The sequence below is a fragment of the Aedes aegypti genome, chromosome 3, assembly GCF_002204515.2.
Source record: "Aedes aegypti strain LVP_AGWG chromosome 3, AaegL5.0 Primary Assembly, whole genome shotgun sequence".
Lineage (NCBI taxonomy): Eukaryota > Metazoa > Arthropoda > Insecta > Diptera > Culicidae > Aedes > Aedes aegypti.
The window spans coordinates 245,031,457-245,045,827 of NC_035109.1; the positions used below are offsets into that span (position 1 = coordinate 245,031,457).

The following is a 14,371-nucleotide window of genomic DNA, read 5'->3' on the forward strand; positions in this document are numbered from 1 at the left end:
AGACCAAAGTACCCTTTAAAGGGTAAAAAAGTACCCTCTTTGAGAGAAACTAGTTTAACTCATTAAAAGAGTAAAGGGCCTTTACTCATTAAAGAGTAAACGGCTTGTACGTCAGTTTAAGGAGTAAATTTTACCCACTATTCGGATTGGATTGATATGGATAATGGGTAAAATACACCCTTTAATTTGTTTTCAAAAATCATTTTATTGTCGGATTTTAAATCATGCACAGTTTAAGATGCTGAAACTAATCAATGACTTCAGTGATGAACTAATAAACTTTATTTAATCATTTTTTCATATGTTAGGTAATGCAGAATCGTGATAAGATGTTATCCAGCTCATGATGGATACGTCGCCCGGAACATCGTGATATTCATATGCCTAATATGTTCGACCCGCCGATGGAGAACATTGCAAGTTCCGATTTGATCTTGTGGTGTATATCCTGCATTTAAAACATAATGTATATTTTATTAGTCTATTTATAGGATAGTAAACACATTTTATTTTTCTTACCTACATTTTAAACTTCTTGTTCCATCTGTCTAAAAATTTTGCTCCAACTGTTGGTTGTATGTACCTACAAGTTGAAGTAAATTTTCACCCATTAAAGAGTAAACCCTCGGAACTATAAAATGGGCAAATAATACCCTTTATTCAAAATTGAAAATTACCCATCATTTTGACAGCTCCATATATCAGCAAAAAGTGGGCATTTTTTATACTTTAATGGGTACTGCCGAGTTTACAGTGTAATGTATGGGTGGTTAAGTATCGTAACAATACAAATATAGATATTTTCTCATACAGACATTTTGAGAATACAATACGATATAATGTTCATGTATTGTCTTGATTAGCAATTCGTGTATTGTTGTACAATGCAAAAACAATTCAACGAAATGTATCATGGTTGCATTCGTCGTTACAGCTAATGTCAAGTGACTTCTAAAAAACTACTTATTTTAACTTTTTGAATATCTTTCACCCAACATTTCCTGCTATCAGAACTTGTTTTGTTTATTTCTTTCAGTAAAGTTACATAGAAAAAAGCAACAGTTGTTTTACGCGAAAATAGGAATTTGACCAAAATTGTAAGGTATAAAACCAATTAAAAACAATACAATGTTCTGTTACAATATATTTTATTGTTTTTGAATTGTATATCCAAACAAGAATAATATTGCTTCGACATTCAATTACAATACGCTGTATTGTATCCAATACGTTATACTGTACATTAATGGTTTATTCCATTCACTGAATGATACGTTTTTATCCGGGCAATGAGTTACATAGAATATCCAATGTTGAAACATTGGAACAAATGTCAAATAAAATAATTAATAATTTCAGGCAAAAATCGTTACAATCTTCTATTGCCACGATTAATGCGTTATATGTTTTGGTTAAGTTAGGTTAAGCATCTTAAAAACTTTTTTTTTTCTCTTATAAGCATCACAGCAAAAAAAGTTGTTGAATATTACATCGAAACCGCTGCAACCAAGTCGTTCCCTCGGTTGTGTAATATTACACAGCTCGACGTACTCGCGGGTTATTGGTGTAATAAATGCAATCGATGTAATTCTTCCGATGTAATATATTTAACGTACACAATACGATGTAATCAATGCGATGTAATATGGAAACTATGTAATCTAAGCGATTTAAGCAAAAATAAAGCGATCACGAATTTACTTCAATGGCTGATTGAATTGCTTTTTTATCCTTTTACGCTCATAAATTTCATTTGCAGGTGTAAAAACAGCTTTTATTGAATTAAAATTGTATTTTCGTAACTTTCATTAGAAAATAAAAGGATAAATAGCAATTCATTCGGCCATTGAATAGAATTCAAATGTAATCAGATGCATGGTAATTGAAGCGAAGAAAATACGTTGATATATTGTTTTTTTTTTATTATTCACTATTTAATTATTATTTACATGATTAAATACGGCATAAAAGTATGGCCCAAAGGTCGTTGATGCATGAAATATAGATCCGATTTTCTAAAAGCAGCCAATAGAACGGTGATTACAGCTCGATCAGGAAATCCAAACTCGTTCACCTGGCATGAAAAAAGAGAACGAAAAGGAAATATTAATAGAAAATAGAACATAACATTCACGTGTTTGAATATAAGAACTTTGATAGAAAAAAGAGTTATACTTAAGGTGAAGATGCATCGAAGCCAAACCTCGGATTTTCAAGCGCAAATCTAGAGAACAATACAATCGTTATAGCTGAAAATAGCACTAACTGGTCACAACCAGCGAGTGACCAGTGAGTTGAATTTTCAGCACAAACGGTTGTCTGGTTTTCTATATTTGTGCTTTTAAAAATTCTAAGTTTGGCTTCAATGCAGTGCTTCTAGTTTCGTGTAGTAATGCCTATACCAAATTCTGAAAGTGTTTCTTCATGAACTCAATCAAGATTATTACGCATTTTTACTTGCATTCACTATAAATTCTACTGTAATTCTTATAGAACCAATCAATATTGAAGCTTTAAAAAGGTTTGTTTAACAGTTGTATGCGGTACCACGGTCATTTACAAAATGTCTTAAACGTTTTATTGAAAAAAAAAAAACTACGTCGAACATCTTGAGATTTTTCAATACATTATGATGACCTTGCGCATGAAACAATAATCTGGTTTGTTTTACGCCGGTTTCTCAAATAGCGACGCGACAGTTGACAATTTAATTCACTTGAGCGACGTTGCACTTGCAGCGATTACTCGGATGCACAGATCCCAAAAAAGTTTCTTTTTGTAGACTCTCAGAACTTCAATCTGGATTATTTTTTATCATTACGTTTCATCGTGAATTGCTGCCAAAATTCTGCAATGAATTCTTTATTGAGCTGTATCAAAATTATCTCCAGGCTAATTCATTTGAGACCTAAAAAATAAAAAGAAATATTAGTTACGGTTACTTTATGATTTTTCGTATCTATTTATTGGCTGTAGATTTTGAAATTCGTAGTATGTACATAAATATCGAGAAAAGTTTATACAACATTTTAGAATAAACCCCTAGGTTTAGCGAATATATCAAGTACTCGCATATAAGAATATAATTTTCGAAATTTATAAACATTTTCTTTCTAAAGATTAGAAAATGATCTAAAAAAATAACTATAGATAAGAAGCAATGATTGAGAGAATAAAAAAATACAGATTCCTCAAATAGTTTCAAGTACACTCTTTGTATTTTGTTAGGAGTTCCTGTTCATTTTTTTACCATTATTTTCAAAAAAACATTTAAAATTTTACCGTAACAAAGATTAATACTTCCACCAAGATTTTTACCATGTATTATTTACTCGCATGTTTTAAATGATAATGCTAAAACTAGTGCTGTGCTGATATCGATAATATCGAATTGTTCCAAAAAGCGGTTAAACATATTTTACAATAACTTCTAATAAAAAAAGTTAATTATCATGAAATGATAGTTTTTTCTAAACAAAATGTATAAATTGGGAATGAATGAAACGGAGTCGTAAATTCATTTTTAAATGTCATAACATCTCTTGATGGTATTCTGAGGAAAACATATCTGGTACTTCACACTGCTTGCTTTGTTTTTAAACTCCTATGTTAGTTCTATCTAGATTTTTAAAAGACAGTCTTCAACCATTTTGCACAATAAATTTTATATGATCAATAGCACTGCTAACATTTACGCAGCCGAACACCAGGAAACCCAGTGCAGTGGAATGAGAATTAAACCATTACACTTCGTAGAATTCATAATACGCCTGAAAATGTGTTACATTTTTCAAATTCTTCATGTAATGACAATTATCTATAATCTCTCCAGAAATTCGTAAATACACAGGTTAGTTTATTAAAATCTGTTAAAAAAATTCCAACATATAACTTTAAATTATATCCCGCAAATTTTATTGCGAGATTCCTGAATAAATTTTAAAAGCAATTGGCTTGTTTAGGGGTATTCTGTTTTTTATAAATTCTGATTCTACGTTAAAAGCTGAGCCAGAATCCAAAGTTTCATAATTTTCCGTGCCCGGAAACTATTTTTAAAACACGTTTGAACTTAGTATGGAAATTGCGTTTGAATCACCCCTCGGCATATTTTACTTCGGAACGAGCTGTCATTATGTAAATTTGAATGTCATTGAGTCGACGGATTGAAATCTTTTTCAATCATTTAGTATATCAAAATTAAGGTAGTAAAGCGCAATAAAATCGTGTTAGACTTACAAAAATGTGCTCTTTCGATCAAGCTACAAAAAACCGTGTATTTTTCATCACTAAACAACCCAATTGCAGGAATATTTTCCAGATAAGAAATACGTGGAATGGAACCCATAAAATTCTAGCAATGGTATAGAAATGTGAAGATTCAAGTTATTTTTTGGTAAATCTCTATTTTAATTTCTAAGGAAGTTTCGTAGCGCAGTTCGTGGAAATTTGGATGACTTTTCAGTTTTTTATGGAATTAATCAATAAAAGTGTTGTACAGTGAAACCTCCATGAGTCGATATTGAAGAGATCATCGACTCATGGAAATATCGAGTCATGGAACAGCAATCCTTTGGAAAGCTACTTTTAGGGACCATCATAGTAACCATGAAATTTTGTTTTTAGTATGGTTCCATGAGTCGATATCGAGTCATGGAACATCGACTCATGGAGGTATCACTGTAATAACCTTAGAGAAATTCGTCAAAACATCACTGTAAATATTTTAGATGGAATCCTAGTAGGGAGCCTATGCTTGGCACCTTTGATTTGCCTCGGCAGGGGGTTCTATAAAAGTTACTAAATTCATATTTGGCCACAATATGCGTCGTATCGAAATGCTTCTTATTGAAAAATGTCAGACAATTTCAAACACCCCATGCTAATGTGAAATCATAGGAATGCCCAAGTAGATCATTAATGATAATTACTAGACAGTTTCACAAAAATCAAAATTTCTGGGATTCAACCAGTCACCCCCAAGTCCTAGTTACAATACTAAAACAAACTACCAGACAAATTTTCATCCAATTTGGAGAAGATTAGAAGGTGCCTCAAGTCAAAATCGTGTTTTTTGGCTATTTTTTACATTCAAAAAATTCTACCGAGAATTTGGAAAAATGAAAATCAAAATAAATACCACTGGTTGAACGTATTATTAGTACTTTACAACTTTTGAGAACACTGTATGCCGATTAGAGATGGTTTTGACCTCATAAAATTGATTTCTGTTCATTAATGTACCTGTAAAACATACATTTCTCTACAGTTTTTGTTCTACGAGATTCTTAACCTCATGCCTAATCGTAAAAAGTTCAATCGTAGAATCATTCCTTTGTCATTTCTGAACATTATTGTAGTACATCATTTTTGTCTCCGAATTACAGATAAATTGTAAAAAATCGTCGGAAATACGACATTCCTCATTCCCCCGCATTTAGAGCTGCTGCCAAATGGCGCAATTGCTGACATGTTACAAAATTGAACATAGTAGCTTTGCTTTTTCAATGATGGATGATGATTGAAGACAACATCAACGCAGTCGTGTTTCAAACAACATTCGCATTTGATGCCAAACAATTTCATATGTAATATAGCCCCGAAGTCAAGCTTCTCGACTACCGATCTTGAGAATCAGAGTTTGATTCTTTTTTTCGAATGAAACCAATGTTTATTATATGCAGCATATAAAAAGGACTAAAGGCGCAAATCACTACTTGAGCATTTCTCTTCATTCACTTAGGAGTGGGAGTTGTTCTATTGATTAAGGCTCAGCCCTAAAAAACACTTTTGAACAAGAAATCGTGATGAAATTTGTTGGCCTCAAGTCATTTGGTCCATTGGAAAAAAAGAACACTCTAAATGAACTCGCATAATCAAACTCTGATCCTCAAGATCAGTAGTCGAGAAGCTTGACCTCGGGGCTATATCACATATGTAAATGCTTGGCATCAAATGCGAATGTTGTTTGAAACACGACTGCGTTGATGACATTTGCTAGATGTTTTCTTCAATCATCATCCATCATTGAAAAAGCAAAGCTACTATGTTCAATTTTGTAACATGTCAGCAATTGCGCCATTTGGCAGCAGCTCTAAATGCGGGGGAATGAGGAATGTCGTATTTCCGACGATTTTTTACAATTTATCTGTAATTCGGAGACAAAAATGATGTACTACAATAATGTTCAGAAATGACAAAGGAATGATTCTACGATTGAACTTTTATGATTAGGCATGTGGTTCAGAATCTCGTAGAACAAAAACTGCAGAGAAATATATGTTTTACAGGTACTTAAATAAACAGAAATCAATTTTATGAGGTCAAAATCATCTCTAATCGGCATACAGTGTTCTCAAAAGTTGTAAAGTACTAATAATACGTTCAACCAGTGGTATTCATTTTGATTTTCATTTTTCCAAATTCTTGTTAGAATTTTTTGAATGTAAAAAATAGCCAAAAAACACAAATTCGACTTGAGGCACCTCCTAATCTTCTCCAAATTGGATGAAAATTTGCCTGGTAGTTTGTTTTAGTATTGCAACTAGGACTTGGGGGTGACTGGTTGAATCCCAGAAATTTTGATTTTTGTGAAACTGTCTAATAATTACCATAGCACTTAAGAATTACATAAGGAAATTTCGCATCCCTAGAGCAATATCTGGTGGAATATCTGAAATATGTATATATTAGTAGTTCATATTGATGAATTTGGGACAATTCTGTCAACTTAAACAATTTGGTCAATAACTTTGCTAAAAACTTGTTTACTCTCCTACGCTATGTTTGCACTAGAAGATTATAAAAACCCAAAGAAGGTACATTTTTTACATTTTCACCGATAGAACGGTTAGGAATTACAATATTGGACAATACATTTGCAACTTTTTTTTTGTTTTCCATACAAAATGACCATCTTCGGTATGCTTGATCTCAGTTTATGGACCGATTCAAATAATTGACCTAACTAAACACATTGGAGGAATAGTTTGATGGTATCTTCAGCAATTTTGTAGATTTTGACGAGATGAACAAGTTTGCTAAAGACAGTTATTGTATAGGTCTATCAGATATAAACACAAATAGTTTTGAATTTTTCGTCAAAAACTTCACTTTAGTTAAATCGTTATTACATTTAAACTTGTGATTGGAAAAAATATTTAAAAATATATGTTACAGTTCAAGTTGTGTCTGTGTCATTCTGTGAAAATTTCGGTCAATAAATAACTGCGATCTAGCTTACCAAGTTGACCATTTTGTATGGAAAATTGAAAAAGTTGCAAATGTTTTGTACAATACTGTATGTTAGTTATTTGCCCAAAGCTTCCTTCACATATAACTCCGAAAAACGTCTTCTGGAGTGGTGATTTTTCTAGGATTTTTAGGAATAAGGAATTCATACAAAAAAAAAATGGTTTTAGAAACCATCTAGAATTCAACATGAAATTTTCCTAAAGATCATAGAATCACAGAAATTACCTCAGAACTTCTGTCGACAATCTCTTAAGATTTTTATAGACAAATTTCAATAGATTTCCCAGAATTTCATCTAAGATTGTCGGTTTATAACATTTTCAAGTATCAGTAATTTTTCCAGAGATGCCTTAGGGATTTTTAAGTATTTCGATCAAGATTTCTTCAAATTTTCAACAAAGAACAAGTTCTTTGCGAAATTTCCCAAGAATGTCTTGAATTTTTCAGTAATTCTTCCAAGGATGTCTCCAGAAAAATGTTAAGAAAGTTTTACAAAAATTATTGTAATTTTTTTTTTGATCCGGGAAGTATTTCTATAGAAAATCCTAGAGTAACCTTTGATTAACTTCTACAAGGATCTCTGAGAAAAAAAATGTAATATTGTAAAGTCTTGGAGAACTTCTAAGATTGCTAATCTGTTAATCTGCTAATATCAACGCACCCCCTAGCCATGGCCAATCTGCGTTGTTTACACAAACATCCCTATAAACCCCACACTGGGAAATACGTTTACCGAAAAAGGCGTTATGAGGTTCTGCACTGCATTCTTGTATTGGATTTACTTTTTGGATTTTGTTAGCAATTCACAAAAAAGTGAAAGAGAAAGAAAACATGATTTGTGCAGGCAGAGCCCCATAGGCCATGCTATACCAGTTAGCACGCCCGACGCCCACCGATGACAGAGTGGGTAGGCTCGCACCATCGTCCCGCCCTTCTACCTATTTTTGAGATAGGCAGTTCTGTCAGGGTGTAAATAGTTTTTAAGTCTGAACCAAATTAGACTGTTATATTGGATACTTCTCTCATTTAGCTGGAGGTTGCTTCGTTGGTCCGTTGGTTCCGACGATCGTTCCCGTATCCGCGTTTCCTCGGCCATTACGCTGTTTACATTGCATTGTTGCTCGTGGTAGTGGCGGGTTAAAAATGAAAACAAGGATAGGGAGAGAAGAAATGTTAGTGATTGTAACATGCTTTATTGCAGTATTGGCCTACACTGAAGTCATACAAAATTCGCTCTTTGGATTCCCACGATAACAATCCCTGAAACTGATTACACAGCGTAACAAAAATGACATGTTTGCGTGTCTCAAGAACCAAATTATGTGTCTCTAGTAGATTTGGGGCTGCTGAATCTGATGCCGTTCTCAGAAATGTTCCAGCACGTCACAATTTTTAGCTACAGGTCGCCAAAGTTGTACAAAACACTGCTTTTATTAATGTTTACATGAAATTTAAAGTACAATTTATCATACTTTTTTGTAATCTAATCCACCAAACATGCAAAATAGAACTTGAACTTTCATTTCAGACATAATTTGATTGAAATTGCGCGATTAAATTTCGATTAAACCGATTTTTTCAACATGCTTGCAGTCTCCATACAAAATTCTTCGTTTCTTCTATATGGCAAAATACAACAATTCTCTAAACCATCAAAAAATAACTTTTCCGTATCGAAAATAATACAAACTTTGATGATAAGTATTGTTATACACATAAAGTTTGAATTCAGTGGCAAATTAAGCCAATATATTACCTTACAAGCTGGGAAACTTGCATGCAAGTTGGCTGAAATAGTCATTTTTTGCATTTTCAACAGTCAATATCTCAAAAACTAGACGTGCTATGATATTTCTGAAAACGGCAATGGATTCAGCAGCTCTTAATTAAGTGAATAGCGGTATTTTGGTGCTGGAGACAAAAACATGTTCCGCAGTGTTATGAACCACATAAAATTTATCCGATAGAGCAAAAATCTTAATGTTTCAATGTAGGATAATCCAGCTTTATTGCATGTGAGAAGTTCTTGATGATATTCTCACAACGGCCATTCAGAATGGTTCGACGAATGTAGATAAAAGATCATTATGATAAAATTAACGCGACGACTTGTTAGTTAGCTCAAAAAGATTATTGTATTTGCAACTGATAATTTAAATAGTTAAGCTAAGGGTCGGTTATTGTATATAATTTTATAGATAAAGAGAAGTATAGCACGAACGCGAAGTAATGACCTTCCATTCCATCTTCAAGTGCTCCCCACAAGCCCAACACTTCATTCTGGCACTTTACAACGTCCATGTTGTAACTTGTTCACACAAGAAATCTGCCTCTGTTCTGCCGAGTTGGCAGAACGCGCCCGTACCCCATTCTGAACCAAAGGACAGGATTCAACTAATATCATGGTACCTTAACTACAAATACAAAAGCTACTTCTATGTTATTTCCACTACTACGCTCACGATAATTATGTTATGATCGTTAGAATAAAAACGGTAGAGGTTACTACTACATAACAGAAATACTACCCAAAGAACGCTAATGTCGCCAGTGTTGGTGTGGATGCAAGGTAGTGCAAAAATGTTTAGAGAATTAAATAAGTTATAAATTACAGCATTCTGTTCAAAAATATTATATTATTTTATAAAAGACAGTAAAGAATGAAACATTTCAGTAACAACAGCGCCATTAGTTTTCTAATTATTATACATATATCAGTAATACTTTTCTAATTCCGCTACAACCTTAATATTGTAAAATGGCGTAAATCAGCACATTTTGGAATGTTTCTCAAACATTGGAAAATATTGTTAATGATGTTTTTAATTGCAATTATGAATATACAAAAAACAAACAGCGGTATGGGCATCGGATTTAGGCGATGCGCTGAATTAGGGCAACCCACAGTATTGGTCTTATACCAAGGTAAGTATTACTACGTTGTTAGTAAACCTAATATAAAAGTCTATTTTCAATGTGTGAGACGCAGAGACCACCCGCACCCACTCTTGCGCCTCGTGGACTATTGAAAACGACTTGTGTATATTGAACTAATACTACTATTAGAAATAGTGCTACTGATGAAGGTGATCGTTGGTTTCCCAGTCTAGTTAGTGATTTGAGTGTTAGTAGAGACTGGTAGTAGGCCCTGCCGGTCCCTCCAGCATTACGCGTAGTTATCTGGTGTTAGATCATGCGACAGTAACTAAACTCATGCTGAAGGTGTGATAAGTGTAAAATATATTTAAGCATTGCAACACATGTCATTATATAACTTAAACTGCTAGATTAACTTACATTTTATAAGTTATAATTACGATCAATAAACATTAGAGTAATTTCACAATATGAACAATATGCAATGCCAACTTGATTAATCACCGTCAATCCCATCACCCAAGGGCAGGGTTGGAGAACTTCTAAGATAAATTGATAATTGAAAGAAAAAGTCAATCAGATCTCTGGATAAATCCAGAACGATTTTGACTTAAAAAAAAACATCGGACGCGATTCCTGAAATAATTACAAAACAAACTACAATAATTACATTTTAATTAACTGGCCTGAAATTTTAAATGACATGGAGATTTTACTTGACAAACTGCTTTACAAAGGTCTGGAAGAACTACGGGAATATACCATGGATGAAATGCTAGAGAAATTCATGGATTTTTTGACATATATCGTGAGGAATCTAAGTTTGAATTTATTGAGAAATTCCTGGAAGTATTGGTAATAGATCAGTACGGATTATAACTGGAGGATTTTTTCAACATAATCTGTGGGACTGGGGAACACTTCCACGCAACGGAACACACGCAGTTAGCGGAAAATAGCGGACAATCTCGGAATAACTACCGGAGAATTAAAATACACACGCGGTCTCGGTTACAACTTTTATTCGAATGAAAATAACGGTAAACAGTAATAAAGATGTTAGTTCAAAGAGGTGCGCACTAAAGAGGCACACGTTAGAGAGGCGCACGGAAAAATGCGCGTCAGTATAATGTAGGTGAGGGAGACCGTCGCCTATTTCTATCATAATCTTCGTAGAAACTTAAAGTGAAGAGGCATCGAAGCCACAGCTTCAATAGCAGAAATCTGGAGAGCCAGAAAGCCATTCACGCTGAAAATTTGACACGCTGAAAAAAATCAGCAGTGCACCAGATCCCACTCATTTAAGGAAAGTTATGTGTTCAAATGTTTATTATAAAATAACTACTGTGTCGATCATTACTATTTCAGCGGCAAAATAAAAAAAAAAACTATCATGTACAAATATTTAATTGCATTTGTTACTGCACCTAAGTGTTCCTTTTTCCGCTCACGGTAAAACAAATCGCAACGAACTTACTGAAAAATGCATTTTTTGGAATTTAGTTATTCATCCTGATATTTTTTATGGTCAAACCATAGCTACTACTGCAATAAGGAAAGCTGTATACTAAAATCGACATTTCTTGAACATTTTGTTTAATTTTTTGCATGAGCGGTTAATGGAACACACAAAAATACCTAGTGATCCGATAACCGCTCACGAGGTCTTGTGTTTTCAATATAAAGAATTATTTTATCGAATGAAAATAACTTCAGGTGATTTCATTGGAAAGTTGGTAATATTTCTAGAATGTATCCGTGCGAAAAATGTTGGTTTTTCACACGAAAAAATATTTTTACACTAGTGAGCGGATACTGGTGCACTGATGGTAATTTAATACAAAAATCACTAAACATTTTAGAGAACACTCAGCATCTGTAAAAAACAACTGAAAGCTTCAAAATTTCTTCAAATTCAAGGTATTTTCGTGCTGACTACGTTACGCGATATAAGAATGCAATAACATATATATAATTAGCAAAGAAAGTAGAGCTCATAGGCTAGTGTTCGGCTGAGACATAGGGTATGATCCAAATGGACCGTAACGCTAAATAAAAGTAGACGTTGGAAGAAGAAAATAATATGAATAATTACCCTCTTCACTGTGGTAGCTGGAATTAGACCCGTTCGAGCCAAATATGCTGACGAAGTTCCTTCATGGTTCCATAATGGTAAACATCGTTCTATTCAACTCCCTTGGTGGTCAATATTTCCCTTTGCACAAAGGCAAACGTATCCCGTGGCAATCACAAATCCCGCCGTTTCTCCAGCTCCTTGAAATTGGCATGCCTTTCGCCAGAAAAAATCGCCGGCGGCAAGACCAGCTTCCCCATAGAGCAGGATACCATACTGGGGTAAACCATCTTGTAGCGCGGATCGGAACCGATCACTGCACCGACGGTTCAAAACTGGCCGAACCGATTCTCGGACGCAATCAATTCGAAATTCGTGCCACCTACATATATTTGGTTTGTTCCCCTGGCCAGGTGTTCAGGAAGTTCCGGAATGGCCGGAAAAAGTGGAGGCATCGGAATGACGTCTTTCGAGGGCACATTGATGGTTGACCTATCCGGATTACTGCCACGGCCCTCTTCAATCGAGTTGACCCAAGCACCGGATGACCGCTTCTTCGTGGTCCTGTTGAGTGGGAGAAAATATTCATATAAAAGTTATTTTTGGTGGATTTCGCACCAACGACCGCTGGGACATTTTTCATTTTAACCACCGGACGATCGAAAGTCTGATTCCGTCGGATCATGTTTTTTTTTCGCCGAAACCGATACTTACCACAATTAATACACGTAGTCGTGGTCTAAAATCACTAAATTTTCGAATTTTATTTTTAAATTTTCGTGATAAAACTAACAAAATAAATATTCAAACGCGAACAACTTTGATAAACAAAATGACTTTGTCGTTTGTCGACCATCGAACAACAACATGCGGACAGTGTTGCGAGATTTATTATCGCATTGAGGTTGAATGTGAAATAGCATCGGTTTTGTGTAATATCACTAAACCAGGTCGGATTGATGTGGTTGCAGCTGTTTATGTGTAATATTGTTTGTGCTTCATATGTAAATATTACACAAGACCAACGTACTGCAAAGTAGTGATGTCGTTTCAATGTAATTCAAGGGCAATGTGATATCACACCGCAGTTGATGCTATTATGCATCTGAAACTTGTGATTACATTGATTTTTCGTTACGTCGGCATTATTACATCGAGTCATATTACATAATTTTTTGCTGTGCAGGTGCAATCAACTCACCTGTATAAAATCTGAACTGCTACGGCAAGTAAAATGTAATATGTTATTAACAAAATGTTAATTAAATCTTAAATTTGTTTTACCAAATTAGGATGATAGTGTTGTCTAATAGCACTGAATATCTATATATAAGAAATGAATGTAATGTCTGGAATGATACTAATAAAGAAATAAAAAAAATGCAATAATTGGTAATGCACAAGCCCTACTAAAGCATTTATGTTTGTATATTTAGGGTTTATGATGTATGTTAGCTTAAAATAATGTATGTTTAGGGCTTGCGTTAAAAATAAACAAAACAATGAATCCATTGACTACCTTTCAATGGTTTTCTTTACCAGCTTAATGATTTTTTTTTTGTTGGAATCAGGATTCGAACCCACAACTAGGATGTGTTAGATGCCTGGCACGTTGGTGCCCTGTGCTAAAGCTGCTGATGTAATAAGGTAAGATAAAAGTTCCTTATAAACGAAGCCACTGTGTGTGTTAACATTACTATTCGCCCAGTTATTGCGAATAGAAAGAATTCTCTTCGGCGATTGATTTCCTTTCCTCACCAAATGAAACATCAATAGAAAGAATTTGATCACCATTCTTTCTCGTAGAGGAAATAACAGAACTTAACCCACAAAACAAAGCCCTAGCGCATTGAAAAGTTTTAAGGGGAGAGCATAAGCGTGGCTAGATTTAAGGGGAGAGAATGAATACATATATCCTTAGATCATGAAATGGGGGTTCGAGATGCAAGAAAGTCATTTCATTATTCCTCCATATCCCACAAAACGTTATGAGCGAGTGCGAACATGCTCGACCGTCTTACTTATTCATTACAGATTCGAGTGCGTTCAATGAGGTTATGTAATCTTGTATGATAGCATAACTGTCTGTATATTCACTCTAAACGCTTAGCATAATGCTATATTAAAATAATGCTACAAAGCATTTACAATGTTAATCAAATGCATCAT

General features: G+C 34.1%; 2 long non-coding RNA genes across 2 annotated transcripts; both read right to left on the minus strand.

Moving 5' to 3' along the window:
• Positions 1–259: 259 nt before the first annotated feature.
• Positions 260–640, minus strand: LOC110679460. The gene is made up of 2 exons (XR_002502505.1): positions 520–640; positions 260–448 (listed from the first exon to the last, which is right to left on the minus strand). It is a non-coding gene; the product is annotated as an uncharacterized LOC110679460 (long non-coding RNA).
• Positions 641–1,905: 1,265 nt separating this feature from the next.
• Positions 1,906–13,292, minus strand: LOC110678978. Its single transcript, XR_002502104.1, has 3 exons — positions 12,917–13,292; positions 12,224–12,766; positions 1,906–2,074 (listed from the first exon to the last, which is right to left on the minus strand). It is a non-coding gene; the product is annotated as an uncharacterized LOC110678978 (long non-coding RNA).
• Positions 13,293–14,371: the final 1,079 nt, after the last annotated feature.